The sequence below is a fragment of the Garra rufa genome, unplaced genomic scaffold (assembly GCF_049309525.1).
Source record: "Garra rufa unplaced genomic scaffold, GarRuf1.0 hap1_unplaced_030, whole genome shotgun sequence".
Taxonomy (NCBI): Eukaryota; Metazoa; Chordata; class Actinopteri; order Cypriniformes; family Cyprinidae; genus Garra; species Garra rufa.
In genome coordinates this window covers 67,501-83,547 of record NW_027394305.1, presented here as the reverse complement: position 1 = coordinate 83,547, position 16,047 = coordinate 67,501, and the positions used below count along the sequence as shown (strand labels likewise).

The window sequence follows — 16,047 nt, the reverse complement described above, 5'->3', positions numbered from 1 at the left end:
GTAGTAGAAGTACACTTAAAAGTAGGGTTCAAGTGTATTTGTAACTATTTATAGTTTTTTTAAATACAGATATAGTATGTTAAAAGTAGGGATGCACCGATACGAATCGGCCGATCATGCTTGCGCATTTTGTCAGTAAAGCCGGTTCTGTAATCAGCGGTAAATGCCATCAGGTGCTTGATTTCACGTTGAGCCGTATATACTACACACAGCCATTGTTTACCGACGAGCTGCGCAAATCAATATTCATTATCAGTGTGAATGTGCGCAGCTCGTCAGTGAACAACAGCTGTGTGTAGTATATACGCCTCAGCGTGAAATCACGCACCTGATGGCATTTACCGCTGATTACAGAACCGGCTTTACTGACAAAACGCAAGTGATCGGCCGATACGGATCGGTGCATCCCTAGTTAAAAGCACATTTTAGTTCAATTTCATGGTATCTCAAAATAGCATAGTTGAGTACACTTAAATGTTCTTAAGTTTATCTTAAAATGTAAATAATACTAATTTTTAGTACATTAAATACAAAATTAGTTTGGGAAAATAGAGCACTTTTAATACAGTATTTAGCACACTTTTTTCACAATTTGTATATTCTTTTAATATATTACTATTATACTTTAAATTAGTCAAAAAAAGTATACATGTTTAAAAGTAGGGTTCAAGTGTATTTCTAGTTGTAACTACATATATTTTTGTAAATACAGATATAGTATGTTAAAAGCAAATTTTAGTTAAATTTCATGGTGTCTCAAAATAGCACAGTTGAGTACACTTAGATGGTATTAAGTTTATCTTAACATGCACTTAATTTTTTAGTACAATAAGTACAAAATTAGTGTGCGAAAATAGAGCACTTTTAGTACATTACTGAAAAGTATACTTAAAGTGTATTTTAGTGCACTTTTTTTTTTACCTGGGTACTTAAGTAGACTTAATATTAATACACTAATATTAGTACTACACTTATATTACCAGGTGAAAAAAGTGCACTAAAATACAATTTATTAAGTACACTTAGTGCACTTCCCTAATGTACTTAAAGTGCTCTATTTTCTCGCACTAATTTTGTACTTAATATACTAAAAGTTATTCATTAGTACTTCTTAGGATAAATTTAAGATCATCTAAGTGTACTCAACTGTGCTATTTTGAGACACCATGAAGATGAACTAAAATGTGCTTTTAACATATTATCTCAGCATTTCCAAAAATTTATTTCATTACCACTTTTAATTATTTAAAATACATAAATAATATATAATACATGTATACAAAGCGTATGTCACGCCCTTGGACTGTTTGTCTTGGTTTTTCCCAGTGTTTCCCCCCGTTGGACTGTCTGTTTGGTTTCTCCCATGGCCATATTTGGTCTTCCTGCTCATTAGTGTGATCCCCTCCACCTGTTGTTGTAATTATCTCCCCTTTATAAGTTTGTTTGATTTCCTTGTTTTTTGTCTAGCTACAAACGTTACACCTATGTTCCTTTGTTGTGTGCGCGTCTTCTCCAGCCATTCCTGCCTACTGTTACCCTGCCTGAGAATTTATTAAAGACTTTTTATATACTTCTACGTTATGTTGCGTTTTCCTACATGCTTCGTGATAACGTATTTATAATGTATTGCCCACACATTTTTATTAATAAAAATACACTTATTAATTAATTAAAATATATGAATAATATATAATAAATATATACAAGACGTATTTATAATGTATTGCACACATATTTTATTAATAAAAATACACTTATTAATTAATTAAAATATATGAATAATATATAATAAATGTATACAAAGCGTATTTATAATGTATTTTTTTATGTATAAAAAATATGTGGGCAATACACTAATGAATTATTTAAAATACATTAATAATATATAATAAATATATAAAAAGCGTATTTATAATGTATTGCCCAAATATTTTTATTAATAAAAAACACATTATAAATACACTTTGTATACATTTATTATATATTATTCATGTATTTTAAATAATTAATAAGTATTTTTTTTTTATGTATAATTAGTATATTTAAAAATTTATGAAATATGTTTCAATTCTATTATAAGTGGTAACAAAATACATTTTTGGAAATGCTGACATAGTATGTTAAAAGCACATTTTAGTTCATCTTCATGGTGTCTCAAAATAGCAGAGTTAAGTACACTTCATCACACATGATCTTCCCCCGGTTCCACAGACAAGGCTTAAGCCTAGTCCTAGACTAAAATGTAAGTCTGAGCTGTTTGAACTGAAAGAAACTTGCACTGACTGATCTAAAAATATATCAGTGCCTTTGTTTTGTCTCAAGATGTACAACAGTAATGTTTTTTTCTAAGCATGTTTATAAAAATTACTTAAATATCCTAATTGAATTGAACTATCTGCTAATCCTGGCTTAGTCTAAGCCCTGTCTGTGAAACCGGGCCATAAAGTTTATCTTAATAAGTACTAAAGAATGACTTTTACCCCCAGTTTCATAGATGAGGCTTAAGCCTAGTCCTAGACTAAATTTAAGTCTGAGCTGTTTCAACTAAAAGAAACTTGCACTGACTGATCTTAAAATACGTCAGATACATTGTTTTGTCTTAAGATGCACACAAGTAATGCTTTTATCAAAGGCATATTTATAAAAACTACTTAAATGTCCTAATTAAACTATGGCCTAATCCTGGTTTAACCTAAGCCCTGTCTGTGAAACCGGGCCTTAGTATATTAAGTGCAAAATTAGTGCGCAAAAATAGAGCACTTTAAGTACATTAGGGAAGTGCACTAAATGTACTTAAATAAATTGTATTTTAGTGCCCTTTTTTTACCTGGGGAGACGCACAACATGGTTTTGTTTACAATTATTTTCGGAAAAAGACGATTTTTCTGTATGATTTAAACCACTTAATATTAACCTCTTGTTTTTTTCAATTTGTTGCTCTGACACTTATGGCGCTTTTCCACTACACAGTACCAGCTCAGGTTTTCCACTGTGTAAAAGTTGTACCTGTACCTCCACAATAGTACCTGGTTGTCATAGCGACGCTGCAGGAAACTGCCATGATGTAATCTTCTACACGACACAGCCTACCTAGAAAGAGCTTTTGATATTTCCACTGGCAAAAAAACACAGGATGACATGAAGCCTTACACCGTGCTGCACATATGTTCTGCTCACATCCTCAAAGCAGTCAGACAGGCAATATCGAAGCAAACTGACGACCAAGGTCTTAGAGATTTTGTCACGTTTGCCTTTGCAAGACTGCAGAATGCCTGCTCACTAGCTGAAACAAGACACATCTTTAGTGCACTGTGTTCTGTCCTGACAACTTCGAAAAGCAGTGAAAATGTCAAGGCAAGCCTGCAAATTCTTCAAAGTGTAATTGCTAAACCCCAAGAAGGCAAGCTTGATGAAACAATGGAAACTGGAGACATGGAAAAACGGGACTGTGAAGACATAAACAATGCTGCTACTACGATTGTGGGTAGTTCACCATTCATACCATATTTTAGGCAGATCTTTGAAGAAGCCAAGGAACACTCAGCAAGTATATAGCAAGACATCTCTCTCTATGGACAACAATCCATACTTTTGTCCAGGTATCATCGACATGCTCTTTGACCACTATCTTGCCATTTTTCATATGTGGAGTGGTTTGCTGTTAAGGCATCTAAAATGTGCGTCACATGATGAGAAGGACATAAAAACAAAATCACACAAAACAAGAGACACCAATTGCCATGTGGAAAAGTGGTTTGGAATTGTAAAACATACCATCATAAAATCTAAGAAAAAGCTCAGACCAGGAACTTTCATCAGAAGAATGCATTGCTCCCTGCAAACAAGATACACCGAACACATAATTCAGCACAGCCTCACCGAAGATCTGCTGCTAAAGCCTCAGCCACCAATGGACATCAGTCATTCCCAGGAAACATGGATGAAGAGAAGGAAAACACAAGTATCAGGGAAAAAATCCAAATACTTTTCAGCACCAAACAACATACCAGGTCGACAAAAAAACACAAAGGACCCAAAAGTGTAAAAAGGACCTGGCAAAGAGCCAGGCAACAGATTCAAACCTGGAGCATCATTTTCTACCTGCAGAGATACTATCTGTAGAAGATGAGGTAATACTGTCATTAATGTAAACAGTTAAAACTGTGTACTACATTTAATCAATGATCCAATGAAAGTAATTCATAAGGTGGATGTTATTTTAGATTGAAATGCTATGGAGAAAATCCTCAGATCTGAGATCTGATCTGGTTGTTGCCATTCTGAGGTCCCCTGATCACAAACAGGAGTACCTCTTGCATCATAGTGCATTCCAATCTTTGAGGCCCCATGACTGGATATTTGGAGAGGTATGTCAGGAATAAAATATGAATGCCAAATAGTGCACTATTTGACAAAGACACTCAGTGTAAATGTATGTTCAATTTACAAACTAAATTAAGTTGTTAAATTACAATGTGTATGTGTGTATTTTCAGACTATTGAATGCTATCTAAGAGCAACTCTTAATGCAAAGGGTGCATCTGCTAAACTCTACCAATGGAGTCATTACACTACAGGTGTAATTTTAAACGGCACAAGAGAGCAGTTGGCCCAACAAAGATTAAGAAAAGTGAGTGAAACTCTGGTACTACTTCTGAGTATTTAGGTAATACATATAACATTGATTGTATTTTTGAATGTCAAACAGGTCAACTTTGAGCAATATGATGGTGTAATCGCTGCTGTGAATGTCGACAATGTACACTGGAGGTTTGTGGTAAGTAGAAAATAAATATCTTGTTTAAAATATGTATTACACACGAAGACATTCCAATATTAATGTTATTGCACATTTTAATTGGTTATGTATTCTTTTGTGTTCTTAGTATATCCATGCTGTATCAAAGAGAATTTTTGTGCTTGACCCTCAACGTGTTAGTAATGAAAAGGAGGCAGCCACACAGGCCTGTAAAAAATTAGGGTACATTAGCTTTTTTTTTTTCAAACAACTTGTAACTTTTCTGCTCTGACAAAACACTCTGTTGTTGGTGTTTGGGACTTTGCAGAAGAACACCAAAATCACAGGGCATTGTTTTTGTGCAACAACAGGGAATTCTTCAAAATGAGGAGAAATCGGTATTCAATAGAAGACTGGGTAGACACCAAATGGCAGCCTGACACAATAGACCATTCATTTCAGGAGGATGGTTACAGCTGTGGAGTGTTTGTGATGCAGGTAATAAAAAAATAGTTATACTTAAGCTTTTCAGCTTTTTCCACATCAGACTTTGTTTTTTAATATTAATATTTGATGTTTTGTGTGTGTGTGTGTGTGTGTGTGTGTGTGTGTGTGTGTGTGTGTGTGTGTGTAGATGGCCAGCCAGGTTGTGGAAAACAAATTCCGAAAAATATTGACTTAGATCCCAGCAAGGACTGGATGTGGCACTGCAGGAGAAATATGGCAAAAGACATTTTACAAGCATCAGGTATTTAAGCTTTTTTTATGTCCTTTGTGTATTTCTTTGACAGACCATTCATTAAAAACATTTCCCCATCTTCATTTCAATAATTGCAGTCTCAAGGGAAGAATATTGTTCCGTCTGTGGGCAAAAACCTGACCCAAACAAGGACGAGCTTTGGGTAAGCAATATGTCATTATTTCACTAGTGACAAAATAGGAAGTGAATTTAAAAAATAACAAATCTAACAGCATGTGTCCTTTTTGTTCTCAGATTCAGTGCGAGTTGTGCCAGAGGTGGTTTCATGTAAAATGCCTCAACATAGTGGTCCCATCAAAAGACCAATCATGGTTTTGTGTTTTGTGCATATAATTTATTTAGAGATGTTCATTGTTATGCTAAATGCATAAAAACAGTATATTTTCTGTTTGTACCATGTGGCTCTATGTTTACAATAGTTTTTTTGAAGGATAAACAAAAATCTTCTTGGCAATTCAACTTTCGTGTTGGTGTGTGTGTGTGTGTGTGTGTGTGTGTGTGTGTGTGTGTGTGTGTGTGTGTGTGTGTGTGTGTGTGTTTTCTGTTACAAAATTATTAATTTGAAATTACTAAAATGGCTACACAAAAATGGCTAAATAGTACTTTATCAGACCATTTAGAGAATCTTTGTAAATGCAGCACCATGCAGAGAGACAACATTAACAGTGTAGCTATTTCTTCATAAAATTAGTGAATTCAAATTTAATTAGGTTGAATCATTTGAGCTCTAGTACATTCAAGAGATAGCAGCTTTTACTATGGTGTGTCTTTTTTATCTTACAGCTTTAACCCAACGTTTATTCAGGTAGGGTAAGGATAGTCAAATCTAGCCTAAACCAAAGGTACTCACCTGCCTGCATTTGCCTTGTAATTCGCCGCCGTAAAGGTATCCTTTATAGAGGGGTATACAGTCCTACTCCTGGTGGCCCACTTCCTGTGGAGTGGAGGTCCATCTCTGATCAAGCACACCTGAATCCGCTAATCAAGGCCTTTGGGGCTTATGTGAAAACGATAGCCAGCTGTGTTGCATTTAAAATCAAAATGATCAGGCAGCTGTTATTTCACCCAAAACTTTCCATGAGTGACATTGGCTGTCTCCATTCTTGTAGACTACTCATTGTTTTTCATTAATATAATTTTCAAATTCGTTGAATTGTTTGTTTGTTTTTTATTGCACCTCTCCTATGATTGTAAATTATTGGTGTGCCTCTGTTGGAATGGAGCAGAGGCTGGGACAAGCTTCCAGCACTGACTTTGCTAAATGGCAAAGAATGCGAAAGCGGCTAAGTTTGGATGAGCATGCGGCGTCACTTCTCCAGTCGCTTCGCAGCCTCAGGAGCTTTCCAAAAGACTTCCCTGGCAGCGGAGGGATTCGAACCCACACCCCCGAAGAGACTGGAGCCTTAATCCAGCGCCTTAGACCGCTCGGCCACGCTACCTCGTCATGTTGTGTTCCACGGGTCTTTACGACAGGTCAAACGGCCTCCCTAATACTGACTCTGCGGAACGGCTGCAGTCTAATCCTGTTTGCGTAAAACAAGCCCGCTCCCAAGCGGGTTAGAGGGCCTCCCTGCCTTGGTTAAAATGGCTGCTGGCAGCGATGGGATTTGAACCCACGCCCCCGAGGAGACTGGAGTCTAAATCAAATGCCTTAGACCACTCGGCCACGCAACCCTGAAACATGCACCTTCCTGGGCCCTTTTCTGCCCTCTTCCCCCACCCCAACGATAGAGAGAACGTCAGCCTCCGGACCTTCTTTGCAAAGCCTCTGGAGTGCGGGCAAAGAACTTTTTTTTTTTTGCGTAGGCACAATAGCCTTCCAAAACTCTGTCTTGGCAGGAGTGGGATTCAAACCCACGCTACCCTGGCACATTCACCTTCGTGGGCCCATTTTTTTTTTCTTGTCGCGCTTCGCCGCAAGCTGATGCCTTGTAATTTGCCGCCGTAAAGGCATCCTTTATACAGGGGTATGCAGTCCTACTCCTGGTGGCCCCCTTCCTGTGGAGTGGAGGTCAGCATCAAGCAGGCTCCTGATTGGTTAACGCGGCGCAAATTGACGCAGAAATTCTGATTTTTCAACTCGGGCAGCAGTCTAATCCTGTTTGCGTGAAATAATCCCGCTCCCAAGCGGGTTAGTGTGCCTCCCTGCCTTGGTTAAAACGGCTGCTGGCACTTCTCTAGTCGCTTCGCAGTGAACCCACGCCCCCGAGGAGACTGGAGCCTTAATCCAGCGCCTTAGACCGCTTGGCCAAGCTACCTCGTCGGGTCGTACTCCAAAGGTCTCTTCGACAGGTGGAACGGCCTCCCTAATACTGACTCTGCATAACGGCTGCAGTCTAATCTTGTTTGCTTGAAATAATCCCGCTCCCAAGCGGGTTAGAGGGGCTCCCTGTCTTGATTAAAATGGTTGCTGGCAGCGATGGGATTCGAACCCACGCCCCCGAAGAGACTGGAGCCTAAATCCAGCGCCTTAGACCACTCGGCCACGCTACCCTGGGACGTCGACCTTCGTGGGCCCTTTTTTGCCCCCTTCCCCCACCCCAAAGATAGAGAGAACGTCGGCCGCCGGACCTTCTTTGCAAAGCCTCTGGAATGCGGGCAAAGAACGTTTTTTTTGGCCTACGCACAATAGCCTTCCAAAACTCTGTCTTGGCAGCAGTGGGATTCAAACCCACGCCCCCGAAGAGACTGGAGCCTTAATCCAGCGCCTTATGCTATGTTCACACCAAACGCGAATACGCGTCTAAATTCGCGCCTGCCGCTTCTATATATACGCGTGACCACTTTGTGTTCATTCGCCCGTCAAGAGCGAAATCGACGTGCATAAAAACAAAAGTTTGAAGCGAAATTTACGCGTCACGTGCGTCAGAGGCGAAAGTCCAAAAAGTTTCGAACCTCGTTGGCGGCCATCTTTTTACAAGATGTCTGTTGTTGATCGGTCATTTATCGAGAGTGTCACCGCTCTGTATTTGCTCTGGAGAGCAGAACAGCGGTGTAGGGATCATCGTCGCCGTATTTGGGTTGCGCTTCGCCACAAGCTGATGCCTTGTAATTCGCCGCCGTAAAGGCATCCTTTATAGAGGGGTATACAGTCCTACTCCTGGTGGCCCACTTCCTGTGGAGTGGAGGTCCATCTCTGATCAAGCACACCTGAATCCGCTAATCAAGGCCTTTGGGGCTTATGTGAAAACGATAGCCAGCTGTGTTGCATTTAAAATCAAAATGATCAGGCAGCTGATATTTCACCCAAAACTTTCCATGAGTGACATTGGCTGTCTCCATTCTTGTAGACTACTCATTGTTTTTCATTAATATAATTTTCAAATTTGTTGAATTGTTTGTTTGTTTTTTATTGCACCTCTCCTATGATTGTAAATTATTGGTGTGCCTCTGTTGGAATGGAGCAGAGGCTGGGACAAGCTTCCAGCACTGACTTTGCTAAATGGCAAAGAATGCGAAAGCGGCTAAGTTTGGATGAGCATGCAGCGTCACTTCTCCAGTCGCTTCGCAGCCTCAGGAGCTTTCCAAAAGACTTCCCTGGCAGCGGTGGGATTCGAACCCACGCCCCCGAAGAGACTGGAGCCTTAATCCAGCGCCTTAGACCGCTCGGGCACGCTACCTCGTCATGTTGTCTTCCACGGGTCTTTACGACAGGTCAAACGGCCTCCCTAATACTGACTATGCGGAACGGCTGCAGTCTAATCCTGTTTGCGTAAAACAAGGCCGCTCCCAAGCGGGTTAGAGGGCCTCCCTGCCTTGGTTAAAATGGCTGCTGGCAGCGATGGGATTTGAACCCACGCCCCCGAGGAGACTGGAGTCTAAATCAAATGCCTTAGACCACTCGGCCACGCAACCCTAGAACATGCACCTTCCTGGGCCCTTTTCTGCCCTCTTCCCCCACCCCAAAGATAGAGAGAACATCGGCCTCCGGACCTTCTTTGCAAAGCCTCTGGAGTGCGGGCAAAGAACATTTTTTTTTTTTTGCGTAGGCACAATAGCCTTCCAAAACTCTGGCTGCGTTCGAAACCGCATACTTCCATACTATATAGTAGGCAAAAAGCAGTAGGCGAGCAAAAAAGTATGTTTGAATGTTCAGTATTCATAAAAGAGTAGGCGAGAATCAGTAGGCGAGTGTACTAATTCTCGCGAGATTCGGACGAACGTCTACTTAAAGTGCGTTCGAATATGCCTACTTACCTACTATATAGTAGGAAAAAAGAGTACGTGAAGAAAGAAGTACGTTCGAATCCTCAGTATTCATAAAAGAGTAGGCGAGAAATCCCCAGATGTCCTACTGCTTCAGCCCAGATTCTGAAGTGTTCATCTGATGCACACTTTTCAATCCCAGGAGGCCACAGGAGGCTAAAACGTCATCATCGAACGTGATTGGGAACCGCAACGAGAGTGTTTACAAATGTGAGTATTACAAACCAAAACACGGTTCCCTGTCTTAAAATCGTATTTATTGAGCTACTGTATCGTAAACTGCTGATTTGCATAAGGTGTCAATACGTGTAACGTTAAAGTATATTTGTGATTTCGCTGTAAAACACGTTTTATTATGTATAGCGACCGTAGCATCTTAAAGATGATTACTAAATGTTTAACAACTGACAGGAACATGTTCTGAGAGAATTAAATGAGCACATCACAACACCAAACAGACATCTAAACGAGTGATGGACGTTATGTGAGTTTATGTAGAATTCTCTGTTGTCAACACTGCTTTAGATTAATGTAATGTAAATAAACATATAGTTAGTAAACAAGTAAACACATGAGTTATCTATTTCATTTGTCTAATAGTACTGTTGATAAATTCAGGAGCATTTGTATTGGATAAAAAGCCAATTAACACAACAGCTACCTCATAAATGTAGTATTGAGCGCACGAATCAGAGGGAACTGAATCTTGTGTGGATGTTACAGGGACAGATGAGACAAGTATGCTTGTCTGGTGAAGAGTGATTGATGAAGCAGTGCTGCCATCAAAGGCTTTGAGTGAGTACACTACAGACATCTATTTAAACCTTAAGTTGCAGTTTTTTTAATAATAAAAAAAACTTTAAGCACTTTTCTGATTCTAGATTTCTGTGCCTTTGTTGCAGGTATTTTGCGGTGGAGCAGGACCTGAAAGGAAAGGTGACAGCAGCATTTGTGAGGAAAAAAGTTAAATCTGTAACTTAATATAAAGTTTGGTAATTTTGTTACTTCTAATACAGAGATCTAATGAAATTGTGCTGTTAAAATGACAACTTTTGTATTGTATTTGTGCATCTTTTGTGCATTTGTGCATTTGTGATCTGAAATGTCTGCTGCAGACTGGTGTGTGCAGTGAGAAAAGAGAAATCCACAGCAGCATCCTGGAAATGGTCAAGTGCCATCGATGAGACCCTCCATCACTCCACCTGCCCTTTGTCTCATCATCTGGACCAGATGTTGCTGTGGTCTCTTCATCCTCAGAGACCAAAGAGCCAGCGAGAGCATCTAGAGAAAGACTAAAATACCAATATGTCTGAATAAAGCTTTGTTCCATGTGTCTTTATTTATGTTCATGGTTACTTTATTATTTTACTCATATATCCATGTTGTTATCAGTAAATAAAATATAAGTTTCATTAACATATGCATTAATTAATTACTTGATTTAAAAAAAAAAAAACATGCTTGTTTTACTAAAAAATATAATTAATTATAGGTCAGCATTTATCATTATTATTGATCAGTGCATTCTGAGGTAATCTTAATTTCTAAGCAGTAATACTTACATTTTTTGAGTGTAAAATTCTCAAAAAACACTTCCAAACACAAGATCTTCAAGCAGCTGATCCACGTCTCCTTTGTGCAGATATTGCAAACATGGAGGAAGATGTACTAGGTAGGGTTGTGTTACTGATGCTATGAGGTGTTTGAGCACCTGTTGTGCTTATTTTCATTTTATTACTAATACTACCTAACTTACAATTACAGGCTCAGGGTAAGATGGTATTTATCTTTAACAATGAACAATCATGAGAAAAACTAAAAACATAACTATTAGGCTTGCTTACATCATAGTATGCAATTATATACACAGGGAAATATGATTAAATATCTCTGAATAATCAAAATATTCACATCATCGTTTATCAAAAATTGGATTTGTTTTTGTTATTGATAAGCCTCAGGGATGAAAAGAGAAATTTAACAAGAATTTAAGCTAGCTTTGCGTATGGATAAACAATTTTGAATACAAAACAAAAGAAATAACTTATTCAAAAAATTAAGAATTTGGGTTTTCCTGACAAAAATTATTTCTTTAAGAATTAAAAAATACAAAAACCTAAATGAACCCAAAACGTATCTACTACAATCACAATAAAAGAACAGCTGTTTCTTCAACATGACCACAAAATGAACAAATTTCATCAATATCAAAATATTTATAGAAAGATGAATTAAACCTGTCGCTATATGTTAAGTTGTTGCACTTGTTATAACGTCGTTGGTCACATGATAACGTCCACATGGCGGAAGACGTGCAGATCACATCCATACTCAACGAGATTTGGCTGTAGAGTACGTACTCTTTTAGCGCTCGTTAAGTAAGTACTTATTGAAATTAAGTACCTACTCATTGAGTATGTCTTGGCAGGAGTGGGATTCAAACCCACGCTACCCTGGCACATTCACCTTCGTGGGCCCTTTTTTTTTCTTGTCGCGCTTCGCCGCAAGCTGATGCCTTGTAATTTGCCGCCGTAAAGGCATCCTTTATACAGGGGTATGCAGTCCTACTCCTGGTGGCCCCCTTCCTGTGGAGTGGAGGTCAGCATCAAGCAGGCTCCTGATTGGTTAACGCGGCGCGAATTGACGCAGAAGTTCAGATTTTTCAACTCGGGCAGCAGTCTAATCATGTTTGCGTGAAATAAATCCGCACCCAAGCGGGTTAGAGTGCCTCCCTGCCTTGGTTAAAACGGCTGCTGGCACTTCTCTAGTCGCTTCGCAGTGAACCCACGCCCCCGAGGAGACTGGAGCCTTAATCCAGCGCCTTAGACCGCTTGGCCAAGCTACCTCGTCGGGTCGTACTCCAAAGGTCTCTTCGACAGGTGGAACGGCCTCCCTAATACTGACTCTGCATAACGGCTGCAGTCTAATCCTGTTTGCTTGAAATAATCCCGCTCCCAAGCGGGTTAGAGGGGCTCCCTTTCTTGGTTAAAATGGCTGCTGGCAGCGATGGGATTCGAACCCACGCCCCCAAAGAGACTGGAGCCTAAATCCAGCGCCTTAGACCACTCGGCCACGCTACCCTGGGAAGTCGATCTTTGTGGGCCCTTTTTTGCCCCCTTCCCCCACCCCAAAGATAGAGAGAACGTCGGCCGCCGGACCTTCTTTGCAAAGCCTCTGGAATGCGGGCAAAGAACGTTTTTTTGGCGTACGCACAATAGCCTTCCAAAACTCTGTCTTGGCAGCAGTGGGATTCAAACCCACGCCCCCGAAGAGACTGGAGCCTTAATCCAGCGCCTTATGCTATGTTCACACCAAACGCGAATACGCGTCTAAATTCGCGCCTGCCGCTTCTATTTATACGCGTGACCACTTTGTGTTCATTCTTGTGTTCAAACTTTCCATGAGTGACATTGGCTGTCTCCATTCTTGTAGACTACTCATTGTTTTTCAGTAATATAATTTTCAAATTCGTTGAATTGTTTGTTTGTTTTTTATTGCACCTCTCCTATGATTGTAAATTATTGGTGTGCCTCTGTTGGAATGGAGCAGAGGCTGGGACAAGCTTCCAGCACTGACTTTGCTAAATGGCAAAGAATGCGAAAGCGGCTAAATTTGGATGAGCATGCAGCGTAGTCGCTTCGCAGTGAACCCACGCCCCCGAGGAGACTGGAGCCTTAATCCAGCGCCTTAGACCGCTTGGCCAAGCTACCTCGTCGGGTCGTACTCCAAAGGTCTCTTCGACAGGTGGAATGGCCTCCCTAATACTGACTCTGCATAACGGCTGCAGTCTAATCCTGTTTGCTTGAAATAATCCCGCTCCCAAGCGGGTTAGAGGGGCTCCCTGTCTTAGTTAAAATGGCTGCTGGCAGCGATGGGATTCGAACCCACGCCCCCGAAGAGACTGGAGCCTAAATCCAGCGCCTTAGACCACTCGGCCACGCTACCCTGGGACTTCGACCTTCGTGGGCCCTTTTTTGCCCCCTTCCCCCACCCCAAAGATAGAGAGAACGTCGGCCGCCGGACCTTCTTTGCAAAGCCTCTGGAATGCGGGCAAAGAACGTTTTTTTGGCGTACGCACAATAGCCTTCCAAAACTCTGTCTTGGCAGCAGTGGGATTCAAACCCACGCCCCCGAAGAGACTGGAGCCTTAATCCAGCGCCTTATGCTATGTTCACACCAAACGCGAATACGCGTCTAAATTCGCGCCTGCCGCTTCTATTTATACGCGTGACCACTTTGTGTTCATTCGCCCGTCAAGAGCGAAATCGACGCGCATAAAAACAAAAGTTTGAAGCGAAATTTACGCGTGTCACGTGCGTCAGAGGCGAAAGTCCAAAAAGTTTCGAACCCTGTTGGCGGCCATCTTTTTACAAGATGTCTGTTGTTGATCGGTCATTTATCGAGAGTGTCACCACTCTGTATTTGCTCTGGAGAGCAGAACAGCGGTGTAGGGATCATCGTCGCCATATTTGGGTTGCGCTTCGCCACAAGCTGATGCCTTGTAATTCGCCGCCGTAAAGGCATCCTTTATAGAGGGGTATACAGTCCTACTCCTGGTGGCCCACTTCCTGTGGAGTGGAGGTCCATCTCTGATCAAGCACACCTGAATCCGCTAATCAAGGCCTTTGGGGCTTATGTGAAAACGATAGCCAGCTGTGTTGCATTTAAAATCAAAATGATCAGGCAGCTGTTATTTCACCCAAAACTTTCCATGAGTGACATTGGCTGTCTCCATTCTTGTAGACTACTCATTGTTTTTCATTAATATAATTTTCAAATTCGTTGAATTGTTTGTTTGTTTTTTATTGCACCTCTCCTATGATTGTAAATTATTGGTGTGCCTCTGTTGGAATGGAGCAGAGGCTGGGACAAGCTTCCAGCACTGACTTTGCTAAATGGCAAAGAATGCGAAAGCGGCTAAGTTTGGATGAGCATGCAGCGTCACTTCTCCAGTCGCTTCGCAGCCTCAGGAGCTTTCCAAAAGACTTCCCTGGCAGTGGTGGGATTCGAACCCACGCCCCCGAAGAGACTGGAGCCTTGGCGCTACCTGGAGCAGGATCGTCTGATTCCGCGGCCGTCTCCTCGTCCAATCGCCGATCTCGCCGTCCATTGTGAGAATGGACGAGAGCCAATCGCGTCGCTCGCCGTCCATTGTGAGAATGGACGAGAGCCAATCGCATCGCTCGAGCTCCATTGTTGAGAGCCACTCACCGTGCTTAGTTTCATTCTAAGTCAGGTTCAAAAATCAGACGAACGGAATATAGGATAACTTTTCAAAGTAAGTAATACATGTTTTCTACTTTCTTCCTCTCTGTTTACAATGTTCTCAATTGGTAACTCGTTACGTTTTCGTCCGTCGTTCATCCGTGTTTGGCGTTCACAAACTTTTGACTCGCGAATTGCCCATGAAACACTGTTTAAATGTAATCTAACTTTCTAAAGTCCATTTACTCGTTCTTAAGTTCTATTTAAATGGGGGAAAAAACGCGTTTCAGCTGTAAGTGCAGTCATCCCTTATGACAATTTACCTTGTTTTTACTATAGTAAAAGCGTAGTAACCATGTTGTGTTTTTGGCTGATCGATTACAACTGTATGAACACAGTCTTACTATAAATGAAAATCTGAATGAACAGCAACAACAAAAAATGTTGTGCTTGTGTTTGTCGTCATTTACCATGGCTTTACTATAGTGAAAGTGTAGTAATCATGTTTTCTTTTCATTACTTGCCTATAATCTCACATATTAAACACAATTGTGCCTGTAATCGTACTTATTAAACTCAGTTTACTCGTTCTTTAAGTGTAAACACAGTCTTACTATAAATAAAAATATGAATAAAAAAAAAACAAGTCATTTACCATGCTTTTACTATAGTGAAAGTGTAGTAATCATGTTTTGTTTCCATGATTTGCCTATAATCTCACATATAAAACACCATTTGCCTGTAGTTTTGCATAGTAAACACATCTATTCTATTTAAAGTTTGATTTGGATTTAAAAAATATGTTTAGTTGTAGACATTGTCATTTCTAATTAACATTTAATGTGATTTTGCTATGTGTGAATGTAGTAATCAAGTTTTGTGTTTGCAGATGGATTACTATTTATATAAACACAGATGCAAGTGCTACAAATAATAATTTAAATGAAAATGCAATGTTATATAGACATCCCTTACAAAAATTAACCATGGTTTAAGTAAAGTGTACTTACTATGTACTATGTTCTAACCACAGCTTTTAACTAACAATGTACTTTATTTTACATTGTCATTAATACATGCTATATGTAGTTACTATAGTAATAACAGTAAATTATGCATAATTGGATGCAACTGTAAA

The 16,047-nt window shown here is 40.3% G+C and overlaps 7 non-coding genes across 7 annotated transcripts; all 7 read right to left on the bottom strand.

The window, feature by feature from the left end:
* Nucleotides 1-6,855: 6,855 nt before the first annotated feature.
* trnal-aag (transfer RNA leucine (anticodon AAG)) lies at nt 6,856-6,937 on the bottom strand. The gene has a single exon. It is a non-coding gene; the product is annotated as a tRNA-Leu (tRNA).
* Nucleotides 6,938-7,090: 153 nt separating this feature from the next.
* trnal-uag (transfer RNA leucine (anticodon UAG)) lies at nt 7,091-7,172 on the bottom strand. Its single transcript has one exon. It is a non-coding gene; the product is annotated as a tRNA-Leu (tRNA).
* A 737-nt stretch (nt 7,173-7,909) lies between these two features.
* On the bottom strand, nt 7,910-7,991 carry trnal-uag (transfer RNA leucine (anticodon UAG)). The gene has a single exon. It is a non-coding gene; the product is annotated as a tRNA-Leu (tRNA).
* Nucleotides 7,992-9,036: 1,045 nt separating this feature from the next.
* Nucleotides 9,037-9,118, bottom strand: trnal-aag (transfer RNA leucine (anticodon AAG)). The gene has a single exon. It is a non-coding gene; the product is annotated as a tRNA-Leu (tRNA).
* A 153-nt stretch (nt 9,119-9,271) lies between these two features.
* On the bottom strand, nt 9,272-9,353 carry trnal-uag (transfer RNA leucine (anticodon UAG)). The gene has a single exon. It is a non-coding gene; the product is annotated as a tRNA-Leu (tRNA).
* A 3,349-nt stretch (nt 9,354-12,702) lies between these two features.
* Nucleotides 12,703-12,784, bottom strand: trnal-uag (transfer RNA leucine (anticodon UAG)). The gene has a single exon. It is a non-coding gene; the product is annotated as a tRNA-Leu (tRNA).
* Nucleotides 12,785-13,567: 783 nt separating this feature from the next.
* trnal-uag (transfer RNA leucine (anticodon UAG)) lies at nt 13,568-13,649 on the bottom strand. Its single transcript has one exon. It is a non-coding gene; the product is annotated as a tRNA-Leu (tRNA).
* Nucleotides 13,650-16,047: the final 2,398 nt, after the last annotated feature.